Source organism: Lontra canadensis, unplaced genomic scaffold, assembly GCF_010015895.1.
Source record: "Lontra canadensis isolate GAN:19392208 unplaced genomic scaffold, GSC_riverotter_1.0 scaffold60, whole genome shotgun sequence".
NCBI lineage: Eukaryota > Metazoa > Chordata > Mammalia > Carnivora > Mustelidae > Lontra > Lontra canadensis.
Window position 1 is genome coordinate 10433565 of NW_022631054.1, and position 19440 is coordinate 10453004.

Consider the following 19440-nt stretch of genomic DNA (forward strand, 5'->3'; position numbering starts at 1 on the left):
TGGTAAGGGGAAGTGCATGTCATCGAGCCCATTTTATTTATGAATCCATTGAGCAAGTTCTGGGGTGACCGGAAGAGGAGGCTGACCAACCCCCAGAGAACAGGTCCTCTTGTCTTCCAGAGTGTGGAAAGTCTCCTCCATTTTGAAGATTCACAAGATGCATAAATATGTTTATAGTCTGGACCCATTTTCAGAGGATCTTGAATCCATCTACATACCTCTTCTCCTGTCTTCCTTGTCATCCATTTTCTTTTCTTGCCCCTTCCAAGTTCCTGACCATATAGCTAACAATTTGCCACCCTTTTTGTATCACTGTAGGACCTTATCTCAGGTCAGCTTCCCTAATAGGGAAAGTGGACAAAAAGATGTGTTACCTGGGGCGACTGGGTGGCTCAGTGGGTTAAAGCCTCCGCCTTCGGCTCAGGTCATGATCCCAGGGTCCTGGGATCGAGCTCTGCATCGGGCTCTCTGCTCTTCAGGGAGCCTGCTTCCCCACTCCCCTCTCTCTGCTTGCCTCTCTGCCTACTTGTGATCTGTCTGTCAAATAAATAAATAAATAAATCTTAAAAAAAAAAAAAAAAAAGGATGTGTTACCTGAAATTCTACCCAGAGTTTTCTTCTCTACAGTTCTTCAAGGGCACTTTGAATATAATATAATGGTACATATAGCACAATAATATACGTTTGGCCACTGCCAGTGTCCTGTGCCAAGTAGTCTATAAAGGCTAAAAGCTTTCTTTCTTAGCTCGCTGATCACAGAAAGCTCTCTGTGAGGTCCTAGGTATAGGCTGAGCATGGATGACATATGACAGGAGTCGTACTGGGGACAGAAACAGCTCATGCAACTTACATGTATGTTCAGACTTGGGCCTGATCCTGTAAGTACCATTTTTAATTAATGGATGATGTTCCCTCTAGTTTATGGTTTGGGACCAGTCTGGGCTGTATAGTCACCAAATATTTCATGGTTAAGTGTTTTTATACTGTTCTGGCCTCCAGTAGCAAGCCAGGTGCTAGTTCTCAAAAGAGCCATTTGCTGGAGATGCTTTCCAAATGATACTCGATGAGAGCAAAGCTAGCTTCACCTCGCAATTTCAAATGATTGTTCTCCTGGCCTTAATGCATATGTTTCTAGCACACCAGTGCATCTCAAACTAAAGGCTACTGGCCCCCATCTTTACTTTGCTCTAACTGGTCAAATAACAGATTACCTCTTGCCTCAATTTTTCCCCTACTTGCTCCCCTATCCACTGATGATAAAAAAGAAGAAGGAGAAGGAGAAGGAGAAGAAGAAATAAGGATGGTGGGTTAGAGAGCCCTTTGGGAAATTTTCCTATATTGGGCTCTGGGTCCCATAAAACTGCCATGTAAGTATTTATACTTCTCACGGGAAGCATATGGGATTAACAGACTGTGACAATGGTCTTTTATTTTTCCATAATATTTTAACTTCTAACTGTTAAAAGCCTTTCAAGACCAAAGAAAGCAACTTAAAGAAAGCAATTTATATTATAAAACTTTTATTTGATCTAACACTTGATCTTGCTCTTTTGAGTTCAATGACTTCACCAGGAGAGATGTGAGTGAGGGAATTCATACCTTTTTATTATGGAAAGTTTCAAACATACATAGAGAGAATGGAATCCTGAGCCTCCATGCACCCATCACCCAGTGTCAATGGTTATCAACACTCTGTTCCTCTTATTTATAATTTGTCCTTCTCCCCCCCTAGTTTTTTTTCTTTTGCTAAAGTATTTTATTTTATTTTTATTTATTCTTTTAAGGATTTTATTTAATTATTTGACAGAGAGGGACACAGGGAGAGAGGGAACACAAGCAGGCGAAGTGGGAGAGGGAGAAACAGGCTTCCCACCACACAGGGAGCCCAAGGCGGGGCTCAATCCCAGGACTCTGAGATCAGGACCTGAGCTGAAGGCAGATGCTTAAGGACTGAGCCACCCAGACCCCCTTGCTAGAGGATTTTAAAACAATCCAAGACATCATATCATTTCACTTGTAAATACTTGGGTAAAAATCTCTTAACATGTACAGACTAATTTTATAACCAGAACATGACCATAATTTTATCACACACAGCAAAATTAATAATTCCTTAATTCATTTAAAATCAGTCCATGTTCAGTTTTCCCCAATTGTCTCAAAATGTATTTTTATAGTTGGCTTCTTTAAATCAGGATCGAAACAAAATCTACATATTGCATTCAGTTGGTAGGTACCTTTAGCCTCGTTCTCTCTTTTAAAAAAGTAAAATGCAGGCTTTCTATTGAAGTAATTTGTATTTCCTTCCTAATTCCTAAAATAGACATCACATTTCTAAACAGAACAAAAAAGCCTTCTCTGAAGAGCCTTGTATGAGACATTCAGACTGGTCTAGGAAAAACGATAAATGAATAAATGGATTTGAATAAATTAAGGTGCACATTCAGAATGGAACTGTAGCTTTTAGTTAGAGACCCCAGAACCAAAGGCAAAAACCTGCCAAGATGAAGGCAGGTTTTCACTGCTATTTATTTATTTATTTATTTGTTTATTTATTTATTTATCGTTTACTGCTCCAGTCAATGAAAGGAAAACTTGACTGAGGCCCCAGGGCCTTGGGGCTCGGGCTGGAGGCCGTCCCCCAGCCCCCCAGCCAAGGAAGAGAGGGAGCAGGGGCCTTATTTGACCTTCTTCTTGGGGCCAGGTTACTGGCGTGGGTGCATTTCTGGAGGCCGGGGGACAGCGCCCGGTGCGGGCGAGCGTCACACTTGGGCCGATCATCTTGTCGCAGTCGTGTTTCTGGGCCAGCGAGGGGAGGGAAGGCCCCATGAGGCCACCTCGCTGGCGAAGCACCACGTGCAGGGTAGACTCTCTCTGGCTATTGTAATCTGACACCGCAAAAATCCGAAGCTGCGGGGCGCCTGGGTGGCTCAGTGGCTTAAAGCCTCTGCCTTGGGCTCAGGTCATGATCTCAGGGTCCTGGAATCGAGCCCCACATCGGGTTCTCTGCTCAGTGGGGAGCCTGCTTCCTCCTCTCTCTCTCTCTCTCTCTGCCTGCCTCTCTGCTTACTTATGATCTCTCTCTATCAAATAAATAAATAAATAAAATCTTTAAAAAAAAAAAAATCCGAAGCTGCTGGGCTGGCGGGATGCCCTCCTTGCCTTGAATTTCAGCTTTGACCTTCTTAGTGGTGCCGCTGGGGTCCACCTCGAGGGGACTGTCTTGCCGGCTAGGGTCTGCACAAAGGTCTGCAGCTCTGAGTTTGCTGCAAGGCCACCTCCTTGAAGAGGAGGAATCTTTTTTCACTTTTTAAAAAATAGGGACGCCTGGGTGGCTCAGTCATTGGGCGTCTGCCTTTTTAGCTCAGGTCATGATCCCAGAGTCCTGAGATCTGGTCCCATACTGGGCTCCCTGCTCAGGTGGGAGCCTGCTTTTCCCTGCTTGTGCTCATGCACTCTTTCTCTGACAAACAAATAAATAATCTTTACACACACACACACACACACACACACACACACAATGTGTTTTCTTTGTTTCCCTTCAAGTTCATGTAGTGTTCATCTTGATGTTATATAAACTGCATTACCAAACTAGAATACAAGCTTTTAAATACAATTTAAAAGTTTAGTGGGTATTTCATGCAATAAAAAAAGATGGCATAGAAAGTTCCTTTTGGTTTTAAAGTCTTATACAAAAACTTTCTCATACATACACAAGAAGTGTTTCCTTTTTGCCTTCACATACGTTAGTGTAAGACATTACTGCAAAATCACATGACTCCAGAGCAAACACTTGGTCACAGAGCAGGATGATGGCATTGTAAGGAATTGCTCTCTTCCTGTGCGAGAAGCCGCTCGCGTGCTGCCAGTTTCCTAGGAGGAAGTGGAAGGCTTTGGCAAAGATTGTCATTCATCTCCAAGGCCAAGTCTACAATGATTGTTTTTTTTTTTTTAATTTTTTAAAGATTCCATTTATTTATTTGACAGAGACAGACAGAGTAGGAGAGGGAACACAAGCAGGGGAGGTGGGAGAGAGAGAAGCAGGCTTCCCACTGAGCAGGGGGCCCGCTGCAGGGCTCGATCCCAGGATGCTGGGATCATGACCTGAGCTGAAGGCAGACACTTAACTACTGAGCCACCCAGGGGCTCCTAAAATGACTGTTTAGGATGTCATCACAAAAGCAACATAGCCTGGAGAGCTGTTTCAAACGTACTTATAATTGAACTTTGGGAAAGCTCACTTTGTAAAGAGGTGCAAGAAAACCAAACACCCAGGCACCCAAAGTAGGCATATCTCCAAAGAAAAACAGGGATGTTCCCAATCTGTTTGCCAGAAGGTTTAGGCACCCCTTGGCTTGTCTGTGTATGTGTGTTCCGCTTCTCAGAGGTGGAAGAGGGGAGGCTGTCCTCTGATAGGAGAATACTATGCTTAATGCTCCCCAAGGCATTTTTCCAGGCAGGATCAAACTGGAAAGGAAAGGAATTCAGGAAGCAAACCCAAGAATTTTGTCACAGTCAAGAATTGTCAGTCATCCAAGAATGTGGAAAAACTGCTAGAAGCAGCTTCTTTTCTAGAAGAGCAATGTAAGCCAGTGTATCTGCCCCCTGCATTGCCCAGAGTTCATAGTCAGATCTGCATTTGTGTTCTTAAAAAATTTAGTGTTTTTCCAGCCAAGAAATAATGTCATCAGTGATCAAAATTGCTACCTCCCCTCTTGAACCTCTCTGTGTATCATGTATGATACTGATGTTCAAGAGTGCACTATAAAATTTGTCATAAAACATCACCACCAGGGACTCACCATGTACAATGGGAACCCTCCACCACCACCACTTCCCCAGCAGCTGAGCTCCAAGGGGGCCGCCATCTTGCTGGGCCTGAACTTTGCCACTCTTAAGTCTCTTTCAATCAATAGAATGGCCACTCTTTCTTTGTTACTGGTTTCATTTTGGTTTTGTTTTATGCAATTTATTTATCGAAGAAACTGGGTGCTTTGGCATGTGGAATCTCCCACATTATGGATTTGGATTTGTAATTTTGTGATGTCATTTAACATATTTTTCTATCCTCTGTATTCTTTATAATCTGATACCTGCATCTAGAGGCTTGATGATTTTTGTTTTTGTCGTGAGTACTTGGTAAGTGGTGCTATAGGTTCTACCGCATCAGGTCAGGAGGCACAGTCAGCTTGTAATGAGGTTGAAATTAATCAGTGAGGTCAGGAGTTTCCAGCCTCCTTTAAAGTTTGTCATCAACTTCCACCCAAAACTTTTATTTTATTTTAATTTTTTAAAGGTTTTATTTATTTATTTGACAGAGAGAGAGAGAGCACAAGCAGGGGGAGCTGCAGGCAGAGTGAGAAGCAGGCTGCCTGCTGAGCAAGGAGCCTGATGTGGGATTTGACCCCAGGACCTTGGGATTACAACCTGAGCCTAAGGCAGATGCTTAACTGACTGAGCCACCCACATGTCCCCCATCCACAACTTTTAATTATAATTTTTTTAAAGATTTTATTTATTTATTTGACAGAGAGAGATCACAAGTAGGCAGAGAGGCAGGCAGAGAGGGGGGGGGGGAAGCAGGCTCCCTGCTGAGCAGAGAGCCTGATGTGGGACTCGATCCCAGGACTCCGAGATCATGACCTGAGCCGAAGGGAGTGGCTTAACCCACTGAGCCACCCAGGTGCCCCACACAACTTTTAATTATAATTGATGATCATTGCCTAGATCCATTATTTCATAAAGGAGTGTGAAACAGAAAAAAAAAAATTTTCTATTTCCGCTTTTTTTTTTTTTTGCATTTATTAGCTGTGGTTTTTCTATAAATTACTTTCTCTTATCATTGATTCCAATAGCCTAAAATACAAGATATTCAGGAGAGGCCCCTTTTTCCTTCCCTTAAAAAAAAAAAAAAAATCTGGGGCACCTGGGTGGCTCAGTGGGTTAAAGCGTCTGCCTTTGGCTCAGGTCGTGATCCCAGGGTCCTGGGATTAAGCCTCGAATTGGGCTCTCTGTCATTGGGGGGCCTGCTTCCTCCTCTGTCTCTCTCTGTCTCTCTGCCTACTTGTGATCTCTGTCTGTCAAATAAATAAATAAATAAAAATCTTTTTAAAAAAATCAACTTTTGGAATAATGAGATCATATTCTAGCCATGTCCAGGGGTGGTCGATGAGTCATTACATGGTCATATGTATCATGAGGTTTTGGAGTTTTTTAAGCCGCTATATTTTGCGGTGCGCTCATTGCACAGCAGTAGGTATTCAAGACAGTGAGTCACAAAGGATTAGCATGTAACAATGAGGTTTCGAAAAATTGTTATTATGAACTCATGGACGGTTATATATTCCATGTGTTTCATTCTTTGTAGTCAATATTTTTTTCTCTCTCTCTCTCTCTTTTTAAGATTTTGTTTATTTGAGAGAGAGAATGAGAGAGAGAGAGCATGAGCTGGGGCAGAGGGAGAAGCAGACTCCCCACTGAGCAGGGAGCCTGATGTGGGGCTTGATCCCAGGACACCAGGACCATGACCTGAGCTGAAGGCAGACAGTTGTTTTTTTTTTTTTTTAAGATTTTATTTATTTATTTGACAGAGAGAGATCACAAATAGACAGAGAGGCAGGCAGAGAGAGAGAGAGGGAAGCAGGCTCCCTGCTGAGCAGAGAGCCCAATTCGGGACTCGATCCTAGGACCCCAAGATCATGACCTAAGCAGAAGGCAGCGACTTAACCCACTGAGCCACCCAGGTGCCCCTGAAGGCAGACACTTAACCAACTGATCCACCCAGGCACCCTGCATTTATTTTTCTATAATTTTCCCATTTTTCTACTGGGTTGTTAGACAAGGATTTGAATTTCTTTTTAATATTTAGAAAATTTGCATATTGAGATATTGGCCTTTGAGATATTAGTTACAATTTTGTCATTTGTTACATTTTTAAATTTAACTTTTGACATTGCTGATGGTGTTTTGGGCAGGCATTTAATTTTTTTTTAATTTTAGATAGATAAATTTATCCATTTTCCTTTATTGATTCCAGGTATAGAATCACAGTTAAGAAAGTTGTCCTCCAGCGCGCCTGGGTGGCTCAGTGGGTTAAAGCCTCTGCCTTCGGCTCAGGTCATGATCCCAGGGTCCTGGGATCAAGCCCTGCATGGGGCTCTCCGCTCAGCAGGGAGCCTGCTTCCTCCTCTCTCTCTCTCTCTGCCTGCCTCTCTGCCTACCTGTGATCTCCATCTGTCAAATAAATAAATAAAGTCTTAAAAAAAAAAAAAAAGAAAGTTGTCCTCCTTCCTACGTCATAGAGAAACTGACTTATACTTTCCTCAAAAATTTGTATGACTCAATTTTTTTTCATTTAGGTATCTGATCCATTTGGAACTTATCCTAGTATAAGGTATGAGGAATGAATCCAGTTATATTTTTATCCTCATGCCTATCATAGGATAAACCGTTTGTTTATCAAACATTTAATTTCCATATGCCTTTGAAGTCTATCTTTGGATTTTATATTCTCTTCCCTTAGTCATCTGTCTACTTATGCACCAATAGCATAATGTTTTAATTACAGGGGCTTTATAAATGTTTCAATGTATGGGTAATTTCCCCATTGCTATTTTTGGGGGGCAAGGGCAAGGGAGAGATTTTTTTTTAAATGGGAAATGCCACTTAGATTTTTTTAAAATTTATTTGACAGAGATGGAGAGATCACAAGTAGTCAGAGAGGCAGGCAGAGAGAGGGGGAAGCAGGCTCCCTGCTGAGCAGAGAGTCCGATGTGGGGCTCAATTCCAGGACCCTGAGATCATGACCTGAGCCGAAGGCAGAGGCTTACCCCCTGAGCCACGGAGGTGCCCCGATTCCTGGCTAGTCTTGTATTTATCTTTCAAAATAACTAATAATCAACTTGTGTGGCTCCAGGAAAAAAAAATTAGTAACTTGGATATTTTTATTGGGATCACATTAAATTTGTAAATTTTAACTTGAAGAAAATTGGTATCTTCTGGTATTGATTCTTCTGATCAAAAATAAGGCATCTTTTTCCATTTGTTCAAGTCTACTTTTTGTCCTGTAAGATTGTTTTACGGTTTTTCTCACGTCGGTTTTACACAATTTTCATTAAATTTGCGCCTACATTTGTCCCTACATTTATTTTGCTTATGCTATTGTAAATGGGATCTGCGACTTTCTTTTCCATTATTTCTTCCGAGCAGTTACTGTTGTTACTGTTTCTTCCAAGTGGTTATGAAAACTATTTCTGTATGTAATTTTTTATCTTGCTACTTTGCAAAATACTTTTACTATTCATAGGAGGTCTTCATTCATTATAAGCTTCCTCAAAACATATCATCTGCACATGTATGTAATCTTATCTCTTCTTTTTAAATTCTTTTGCCTCTAATTGCCTTTTCTTGTATTAAAATAGTGGCCATCCTCTTCTTGTTTCTGATTTTTGCAATGAGTTCCAAGCCAATTATCTGATACCAACTGAGTGTTCAACAATTCAGTTCAGTTCTGACAATAACTACCCACAGGGGGTCTGTGAAGACCCCCACAGGGAAAGGTTCTCAGTTCCACAAGACTGGCCCCATGGGGGATGTGTTGAAAATCCTTAAGCCATTAGTACTTCTGCCTTGCTGGCTACACACTGGGGTCCTCTTACAACCTCCTCAGGTTGGTAATTCACTATTGACAATTACAATTTTATTATAAAGGATACTAATGAACAGCTAAATGAGATGTACATGAGTAAGATCTCAAGGCCACAGAGTTTCCATGCCCTCTCCTTACAGAAACTGAGATGGCTGCCCTCTGAGCCCATCAAGGCGTTCACCAAATGGGGAAGTTCCCTTGTGCTCCAGGATTATTAAATCATTGTCTTCATGAATGAACTCTATCCCCAGTCCCTCTCCCTTTCCCCAAGGTTGGTATATGTGTGTGTTGTGTGGGAGGTTGTTGAGATTTCCAACCCTCTAATAGCATGGTTGTTTCCTCTGGCCTTAGCCCCCATCCTGAAGCAATCAGATCCCTCTGCCCGTGAATCATTGCCATGAATCATTTTATTAGCATGAACTCGAGTATTGAGTTGATAAAGTATTGAGTTTATAAACTCAAGTATCAAGGAACTCATGAGTAACAAGACATTCCTATCATTCGGGAAATTTCAAGGTTTTTTTTTTTTTTAGATTTTATTTATTTATTTGACAGAGATCACAAGCAGGCAGAGAGGCAGGCAGAGAGAGAGGGGGAAGCAAAGATGTGGGGCTCGATCCCAGGACCCTACGATCATGACCTGAGCCGAAGGCAGAGGCTTAACCCACTGAGCCACCCAGGTGCCCCAATTTCAAGGGTTTTTGAAGCTCCGTGCCAGGAACCTAGAACAAAAACCCAAATTTATTTTTTATTATATCACAAACAGGAAAGACTCTAGTGTTTGCCCATTAATATTAATGCTATATTTGGGGTCGAGATATGTAATGGAAATATCCCTCAATTTCTATTTCATTGAGTCTTTAACATGTATGGGCTTTGAATTTGTCAAATGCCTTTTCAGGGTCTGTGGAGGTTATCTGTTCATTTTTTCCTTACGTGTATAAATTTGATACATTATGTTAACAGATTTCCTATTTTTAAATTATCTTTGTATTAATTCCTGAAATAAACCCCACTTGGTTATGTATTTATTTAATTTGCTGGGTTATGATTGCTAATACTTTATCTGTTTTATTCATTTACTATCAATATTATACTTTGTTTCACAAAAAAGAAATTAGAAGTATTTCTTCACTTCTATGCTCCAGAATTGTTGAAGCAACATTCAGATGACCTTTGCTTTAAAGATTTAGTATAAATCCTCTGTGAAGCCATCTTGGTCTGATACTTTTTTTGTTGGGTTTCTGTTTTACAAAATTGCATTTCTACATAATTCTATCTGTTGAGACTTTATGTCTCTACTGGGTTCAACTTTGGTAAATTTTATTTACTTCGAAAGTTATCTATTTCTTTGAGATTTTCATATTTATTTGCATAAAATCATACAAATTAGTAGGCTATATTTTGGGGCCACATATCCCTTATCATTTAGCTTGTATATTTGTTCTTTCTCTCAAGAAAAAGTTGTCTAATAGTTTGTGTACAGTATTAGTGTTTTCAAACATTAAGTCTTCTTATGTATGTACTATTTTTGCTCTGTTTCTGTTTTTTAATTCACTAATTTTTCACTCTTATCTTAATAATTCCTTCCTTATACTTTCCTTTGAGCTTTTTCTAGCCAATGTTTCATTTATTTACCTTCATTTCATTGACATACATATCTACTATAAGAATTTCCCGCTGATAATGATTTTTAATGTAGATCATTTATTCTGATGGGATGATTTCATTATTAATGTAGTATTTCCAAGAAATCCTATTTTTTTTTCATTTTCCTTTTTCTGCAGGAATCACTTAAAAGTATGTGCATTAAAAAAAAAATCCCAAGTGGAAGAAATTTGGTTATTAGCACTATCAGTTTCTAACACTGTAGTTAGACAGCACTGTTTGTGTTATTTGCATTTTATTGCAGTTTTTCTTTATGGCCTGAGATATCCATATGGACATTCCAAGTGCATGTCAAAGAGAGGTATATTCTCTAATATGGGATTCAGAGTCTGATGTGTATTTGTAAGAGTTACCATATTGATTATGTTGTTAGGTCAATGTAATTCATAGAAGCCGATCTACTGTGTCACTATAAGCTCACAATAGTTCAGCTGATCTCCCCACTTCGGTAGCAAGACTTTCTCCATGAAGGAAGTGATGCATTGATTTATATTCTGGGGCAAGCTTCCAATCTCACTGCATCTGGTAAGCACGGTTCATGAACTGGCACCCACCTCTAACCACATTTTCAGTAGCGCTGGATTAGGTTTCCTAAATCCTTATTCATTTTGGTTTTGTCCACTTGATTTGTCTTCAACTGAGAGTAAAGTGTTGAACTTTCCTCTTGTTGATGTGTTTCTAGTTCATCTACATCTCCTGTAATTTTTACTGTCCAAAAGTTGATTGCTGTGTTATAAAGCAGATATCTACCTCCATTAGTTAATTTAGCCAGTAGAATTATAAGAAGCCCTTCTTTTCCTTTTTAATGCTTCTTGGTCAGAATTCTACCTTGACAGATAGACATGAACCTTGCATTTTCTGTGTTTTATATTTTGCCTAGTATATATGTGTCTGTCCATCCTTTTATTTTTAAACAGTCTCAGTCTCTTTGTTTTTGGTGTGTCTAATATGTAACAGGGTTAGACTTTGCTTGGTTTGATGATTTGAAAATACTTTCATTTGATATATGAGTTTGCCTCATTTATATTATTGTTAAAGACCAACATGTTTTTTTTTTCAATTTAAAATATCTCACAATATGGTCACCTGTTTTTTTTTTCCTCTCTCCTTTTCTTTTGAGCTTCAAAAACTATTTCTTTTGGATAAGTAGTTCTATATTTTGTTCTAATTGTTACTTTCATAATAATACCTTTGCAAAAGACTATTTCCTTCCTTTTTTAGGTAATAGTCCACTGGTCCCTACTTTGAGCAATATTAAAATTAACAAGTTACAACTTCTTCACCTTCTGCTTCCTCTCCCTGAAATTTAGTTAAAGCGATATATTATTATTCAATCTTAATAACTATAAGGCAAATGGTGAGCTTATCCTGTTTTTCATATATTCTCCCTTTCCCCATTGTTAAAAAATTTAAAAAGATTTTTTTCCTTTCCCCCATTTTTGATATGCACTTTATCTACATTGTCAGAGCACATAACAAGTACATGCCATTCTGTCACCCTTAATCTTGACATTTGCTTTTAGTTCTACAACTAAATAAATTCAGTGTTTACTGCCAATCCTCGTGTTGAATTTTTTCTAGTTATATCATGGTTGTATAAAGGCCATTTTGTAGTAGATTCCTCAGGAATGATCTCATGGGAACAACATTTGCTAAGCTTTCACAAGTTCATAACAACTTGTCTATGGCCTTTATACTTTCTGGTCATTTTAGCTGGATATAAAATGCTTGGGCCATATTTTCTTGAGTATTTTAAAGATGTTACTTTATTGTCTTCTGGTATAAAGTATTTTGGTGGAAAACACTGATGCAAAACTGATATCCTTTCATTTATAAGTAATTCAATCTTCTTGCCTCACTCAGGTTGTTCCCCTCCCCAGGATAGCCCACATCGATGACCAGCTGGGATGGGAATGCAAGGGCCTGGTTGGTTTCCTCACTCCATCTAGAGACAACTCAGAAGGGTCATTTCACCTTCAGAGCATCTCTTGGGGCCAACTGAGGTCTTGCTGGGATTTTATCACAGTCCAACTTCTCCCTTGAACTAATACAATAATGTTAATAATATAAAAACCCAGACCTGCTTTTCCCCTTTCCCTCTATAGATATTGGTACCAACAGTACCAGTTTAACAGATATCATGATATCTATGTTTCAGAGTACGCTTCTCAAGGACTTTAGCCTACAGTAACGTTTGCATGAATCAAAACAGCCTCTCATCACACCTCCAACTGACACTGTTCTTTTGCTCTAATGCAACCTACGTTTGCTCTTTCTTAGAGGTGGAAAGCAAATATGTAGCTTCAGTAAACCCCCTGCTTAAAAGCCCCAACCCCCAATTTGTTTAGAACCCATCTTGGTCGGGTTTCCTTTCTCCTTCTTAAAAAACAAAAACAAAAACAAAGGAACTGAGGTACCTGAGTGGCTCAGTTGGTTAAGCGTCTGACTCTTGATTTCAGCTCAGGTCATGATGTCAGGGTTGTGAGGTCAAGCCCTGCATTGGGCTCCATGCTCAGCCTGGAGTCTGCTTAAGATTCTCTCTCTCTCTCTCCCTCTACCCACCCCCACTCTCTTTGTCTCTGTCTAAAATTAATAAAAAAGGAATAAACCTAGACTTGAGTATCTAAAACAGGGTAAAATTGAGATGGGATATCAAAAAGTGCCACATGAGCATGAGGAGAGTAGTGAAAGGTGCCAGAACCCACCTCCACTTGTGTGACAGCATTTGCACCCTTGGGGTTTGGCTGCACTTCAGACCCTCCTTCCTGCCACCAGTCTCCATTACCCCCATCACCCCCACTGCCAAAACCAGCTCTGGGTCTTAGGACTGTTTGGATAATTTAAAACTCTTTCCTTCAAACAGAGGACAGGAACAGTATGAATAAAATCTGGATAGTGCTTGGCAATGGCTTCAATAGGAAAAAAAGAAAGTAAGACCCTTTTGGGACACCTGGGAGTCTCAGTCCATTAAGTGCTTGTGTCCAGCTCAGGTCATGGTCCCAGGGTCCCAACACTGGGCTCCCTGCTCAGCAGGGGAGTCTGCTTCTCCCTCTACCCTTCTCCCTGCTCTCTCTCTCAAATAAATAAAATCTTTAAGGACAATCAAAAATGAAAAATAAAAATAAAAAACAGAAAGTAAGACCCTTTGGTCAGTATTGGTCTCTGAGTGTGACTTCAATTTCCATCCTACAAATTTGTATCAAATTATACAATTTCATTGTATAATATGAAATCAAAGTAGTCTTGTTTACAGAGGGGGCATTCCCCTCTATATTTTGGTGGACTCTGGAATGAGATCTGCTATATGAAGTTGTTACTCCCATTTTTCTTTTTCTTTTTTTTTTTTAAAGATTTTATTTATTTATTTGACAGAGAGAGATCACAAGTAGACAGAGAGGCAGGCAGAGAGAGAGAGAGAGAGAGAGAGAGAGAAGCAGGCTCCCTGTTGAGCAGAGAGCCCGATGTGGGACTCGATCCCAGGACCCTGAGATCATGACCTGAGCCGAAGGCAGCAGCTTAACCCACTGAGCCACCCAGGTGCCCTCTTTTTCTTTTTTAAAGATTTATTTATTTGAGAGTGCAAGAGAGAGAGAGAGCGTGTGCACGTGCGCACGCACGCACACACACACGTGTGTGTGTGTGTGTGTTGGGGAAGGGCAGAGGGAGAGAATATCAAAGACTCCCCACGGAGCAAAGAGCCCAATGCAGGGCTTGATTCCAAAACGGATGAGATAATGACCTGAGCCAAAACCATGAGCTGGACCCTCAACAGACTGAGCCACCCACGCGCTCCTCTTACTTCCATTTTCAAATCCCGTTTCACTTTTACACAAAACCAATATTGAGGGACAGCAGTGATTGCTGCCTTCCCTGTTCCTGACTTTAATGGCAGTGCATTTAGCCATTTGATATGATGTTTGCTCTTAGTGTCTTAGAAAAGGAAAATAGACTAACTCTTTATCATAGTTAGGAAATGTCTGGTGCCTCTTGTTTTACTTAGGGTTTTTTTCCAGAAATGGTTCTTGAATTTTCTCAGCTGCTATGTAATATAATTGTATAGCTTTCAATTTGATTTTATTAATGTGATTAATTAGGTTGATGGATTTCCCAATTTTGTACTATCCTTAAGGGCCTGAAATAAATTCTATTTTTTAGGTTTATTCTTAGTGGTTAATAGATTTTGTTGCTATTGTGAATGTCATCTTATTTGCTATTACATTTTCTAATTGGTTATTGCTGGTATATAGGAAGGCTATTGATTTTTGCACTTCGATCTTATATGTGGTCCCCTTGCTGAATTCTCTAATTCGTTCTAATACTTTGTCAATTGATTTTTTTAGGTTTTTCTGTGTAAGCAATAGTGTCATCTGCAAATAATCGCAACTTGCCTCTTGCTTTTCTAATGTTTATGTGTCTTATTACTCTTCTTCCTTTTTTGAATTGGAGAGAACATCTGACACCAGTTTGAATGGTAATGGTGATAAAGGTCATTCTTGTCTTATTCTTGACTTCAATTGGAATGTGTCTATTGTTTCGCCAGTAAGTGTGGCATTTGCTGTGGGTTTTGTTGTTGTTGTTCATTTTATTGTTGTTGTTGTTGTTGTTTTTAGATTTTATTTATTTTTAGAGACAGAGAGCACAAATGAGGGGGATGGGGAGAGGGAGAATCCAAAGACGACTCCACAATGAGCAAGGAGCCAGACACGGGCTTCATCTCACTACCCCTGAGATCATGACCTAGCCCAAACCAAGAGCCGGATGCTTAACCAACTGTGCCATCTAGGTGCAACCATTTGCTATAGGCTTTTATCATTGCTTTATCAAAAACAAATAGTGTATATGCCCTCAAAAAAAAAATAGTGTATCAAATTAAGACTATTCTTTTCCTAGTTTGGTAGGATATTTTTTCTTTTAGATTATTAATGGGTATAGAATTTATTAAGACAGTCATATTTAAACTTAAAAAAAATATTTTATTTATTTATTTAACAGAGAGATCACAAGTAGGCAGAGAGGCAGGCAGAGAGATGGGGAAGCAGGCTCCCTGCTGAGCAGAGAGCCCGGTGCAGGGCTCCATCCCAGGACCCTGAGATCAAGATCTGAGCTGAAAGCAGAGGTTTAACCCACTGAGCCACCCAGGTGCCCCATATTTAAAAAATTTAAGTTATTAATATAATAAGTTAAATTGATATATATTCATTTTAAAGTGTGTATATATATATATATATATATATATGTCGAGAGAGAGAGAGCATGCTCATTGAGTCTAAGGTGTTGTGATCCTGGCACATTCTTCTTCTTCTTCTTTTTTTTTTTTTAGATTTATTTATTTATTTGAGAGAGAGAGAGAGAAAGCACAGGAGGAGGGGCAGAGGAAAGGGAGAAAGAATCTTAAGCAGGCTCCGTGCCAGTGCAGCCCAAGGCCAGGCTCAATCTCATTATTACCCTGAGATCATGACCTGAGCTGAAATCAAGAGTCAGACACTGAATTGACTGAGCCATGCAGGCGCCCCTAAATTGTCAGGTAGATTCCAACACCTGATTTATAATTCTTGCCTCACATTCTGTAACTCCCATCTCCTTCAGGGTTTTAGCCATTATCTGTGCCTCGTGGCATACTCTTGGGAGAAGCCATCTCACCAGACTCCATGACATCCAGTGATCACACTTCTTGGGCTAAATCACCCACATGAATGTATTTCATTCCTGGTCTTGATGCACGTTCTTTGCCCGACATGGTTCTTCCAACCTCTGGTGTAGCTTGCCTTTCCCACCCTCCAGCTTTGCCCCCGTGTGCCCTGACCAGGGAGCAGAATGTTCAGCCTTTGCTTATCTCCTTAAATTGTTTACATAAGGTGAGAATTTTCTCTTTTTTTAAAAAAGATTTTTATTTATTTATTTATTTTTTAATTTTATTTATTTATTTAATTTATTTATTTGACAGACAGAGGTCACAAGTAGACAGAGGCAGGCAGGGGCAGCGGGGAAGCAGGCTCCCTGCTGAGCAGAGAGCCCGATGCGGGGCTCGATCCCAGGAGTCTGGGATCATGAGCTGAGCCGAAGGCAGAGGCTTAACCCGCTGAGCCACCCAGACACCCCAGAGAATTATCTATTTTTCAAAGCATTCCCCTCTTACGTTCTGATATTGTGCCATTTTCATAATTTGAACTGAGAAAAATTTCAATTTCTTATATGCTCTAAAGTCAATTTGAATAAATGAGGAAACTTCTGTTCCTTGAAGGTCAACTAGAACTTTTCTCTTTGTAATTTTCAGCCTGCTACCTTTTAAAATTGTAGCTCAATAACAATATTTTGAGTTTTTCTTGCTTACTGCTCTATTTAGTCTCCTAATTCTTCTTGGAACAATTTTGGCTGCTTGTTTTTATTAGAAAACATAACTAAAAATTATGCCTTTAACTGATAAACACGTTGATATCAGAATAGTCATGAATTTGTATTTATTTTTGGACAGTAAAAACCCAGCTAATATCAAAGGCAGCCCAGGGCCTGCTACTAATAGATTACCACCTGAATGAAAGTTGCACCGAAGGCAAAGCCTTGGGGAACCAAATGGCCTCTGTACAGAGCAGCATAAGGGCAGGGGGCTTTGGGAACTACAGTGAAGAGGGGTTTCTTTCTGGACAGAGTAAAGAAAAAGAATGTCAATCTCAATATCCTGAAATTTTCGCTCAAGACAAGTCCCTTTATAAGTCTATGATAAAAATAACTTATCTCTTGCAGTCATGGGGCTGAGTATAATTGAAAATCAAATCTAAAGTGTGATATCAAGGGATGCCTGGGTGGCTCCGTCACTTAAGCGTCTGCCTTTGGTTCAGGTCATGATCCCAGGGTCCTGGGATCGGTCAGGCTCCCCACTCAGCAGGAAGCCTGCTTCTCCCTCTCCTACTTCCCCTCCTTGTGTTCCCTCTCTCTCTCTGTCAGATAAATAAGCAAAATCTTAAAAAAAAAAAAAAAGGAAAGAAAGAAAGAAAGAAAAAGAAGAAAAACTTAAAAAAAAATGAAGCTTGATACTGAGAATTGTAGTATAATATCAGGTAAAATGACAGCCTTGCCATGTCCCTTATGTGAGTATTAGAGCACTGATCAGAAAAGAAAGCATTCAGATGACTTGGAGCATCCAAAATTTTACCCCCTTGAACCTCCCTTGCTGGCAGAAGTTCCTCTTTCTTCCTCTGTTGAGGTTAATGAGTGACTCCTGACCATCCCTGTCAGCAGGTGGGAACTGTGACATAATTTCTGTCAAAGCCTTCTATTGACACCTTCTGGTAAATCAAGAATGCACCAGGGGACGCCTGAGTGGTGTGGTCCACTAAGCGTCTGACTCTTGGTTTCCGCTCACTGCATGATCTCAGGGTCATGAGATCGAGCCGGCGTCAAGCTCTGCACTCGGCACTGATTCTGCTTGAGATCTCTCTCCCTCTCCCTCTGCTCCTCCCGCTGTGCTCTCTCTTTCTCGAAAATTAAAAAAAAAAAAAAAAAGAATGTGCCAGGATCACAGCATCCTAGATTCAATGAAATAAAGCAAACCCTGTGGAAATAGACGGCAGGGGTGTGTCTGGAGGAAGTGCCTGTCTTACATACATGTTACCTCGCCTTACACCCTCCTACCATATGCAAGGGGCAGAAGACCATCTCATTGGCTCACATTAAAAAATAATTAAAAATTCACATAACATAACATTAACTATTTTAACCTGAACAATTCAGTGGTGCTTTGTACATTCAAAATGTTTTTTCTTCACATTTTAACATCTCTGACATGAAATTCTTCTTACAATTAATGGTATATTATGGCTGAACTGCTAGTGCTTTTAAAAAATTCTTCGTGGTGGAATATAAATGAAGGTGTGCTTTGCAGTTGATGGTGACTTTGATTAGTGGAAATGTGGTACTTGGTGGTTTTCTTGGATTTTTGAGGAGTATACATTATATTTGGGTATCTGGCTCCCCACTCATTTACTGAGTCACCTGAAAGGCTGTCTGCTTTGAAAGGAATCCAGAACAAAAGAAAACTGCCAGTTGGTCGAGGCTGCCAAGTAAATAGACAGGCCACTTGGTCTCCATGACCCCCCCCAGATCCGATCATGTTCATGTCCCATGTTGATGGAGTCTATAGCAAGCCCAGGAGGAACAATGCAGAAGAAGCCCCTGGGATTTAGGAAGAAAGCTGTGCCCTGTTTGGCAAATAACTGATCCCTTTTTGAGAAAGAGCTTTATCTTATGTTGGGACCCTGATAGAGACTGACTGCTTATCCATGGGACAACCAGGTGACCTTGCAAACTGAACTGCCCAACACAGCTTGCAAGCTATTGGGTCCACTATAATGTCTGTAGTGTCCAATAGCACTCATCATCAAGAAAAAAGGATACACATGTGGCCAGGCCTAAGCTTGTTCTTTTTTGCTACCCATCCAACACCTATGGTCTCAAGAGGCAGAGGTTGTCCAAATGGATAAAAAAGAGTAAAACTCAAACATGTGTAACAGAAGCACTTAAAATGTAAACATACCAAAAAAGATGAAAGAAAATGGAAGGAAAAAGATATACCATGCAAACAGCAAGCTTGTGAAAGCTGGAGTCGCTCTTACTATCAACTGAAGTATACTTTAAGACAAAGACTATTACCAGAGATAAAGATAGATATATAACAATAATTAATGGGTCAATTCACCGGAAGCTATAATAATTATAATAAGAACAGAGCTTCAAAATATATGGAACAAAAATGGACAGAATTAAAGGAAGAAACAGATGATTCCACAATCATAGTTGGAGATTTTAAACCCCCTTTAGCAATTGATATAATAGACCAAAAAAAAAAATCAATAAAGGAGATTATATGAACAATACTGTCAATCATATTGACCTAATTGGTATTTCTAGAACTCCATACCAAACTGTGGGACACACATTTTTTTCAAGTGTACCTGGTATATTCACCAGAGGACCATATGCGGGGCCATAAAAGGGCTCTCAATAAATTTAATAAATTCTCAATAAATTTAAAAGGATTGAAATGATATAGAACATGTTCTCTGGCCACAGTGAAATTAAATTAGATATCAATGATCATCAGATACCTAGAAAACTCTCAAACATTTAAA

The 19440-nt window shown here is 39.9% G+C and overlaps 1 pseudogene; it reads right to left on the minus strand.

Annotated features, from left to right (window-relative positions):
- Positions 1 to 4127: 4127 nt before the first annotated feature.
- Positions 4128 to 4868, minus strand: LOC116879431 (annotated as a pseudogene).
- Positions 4869 to 19440: the final 14572 nt, after the last annotated feature.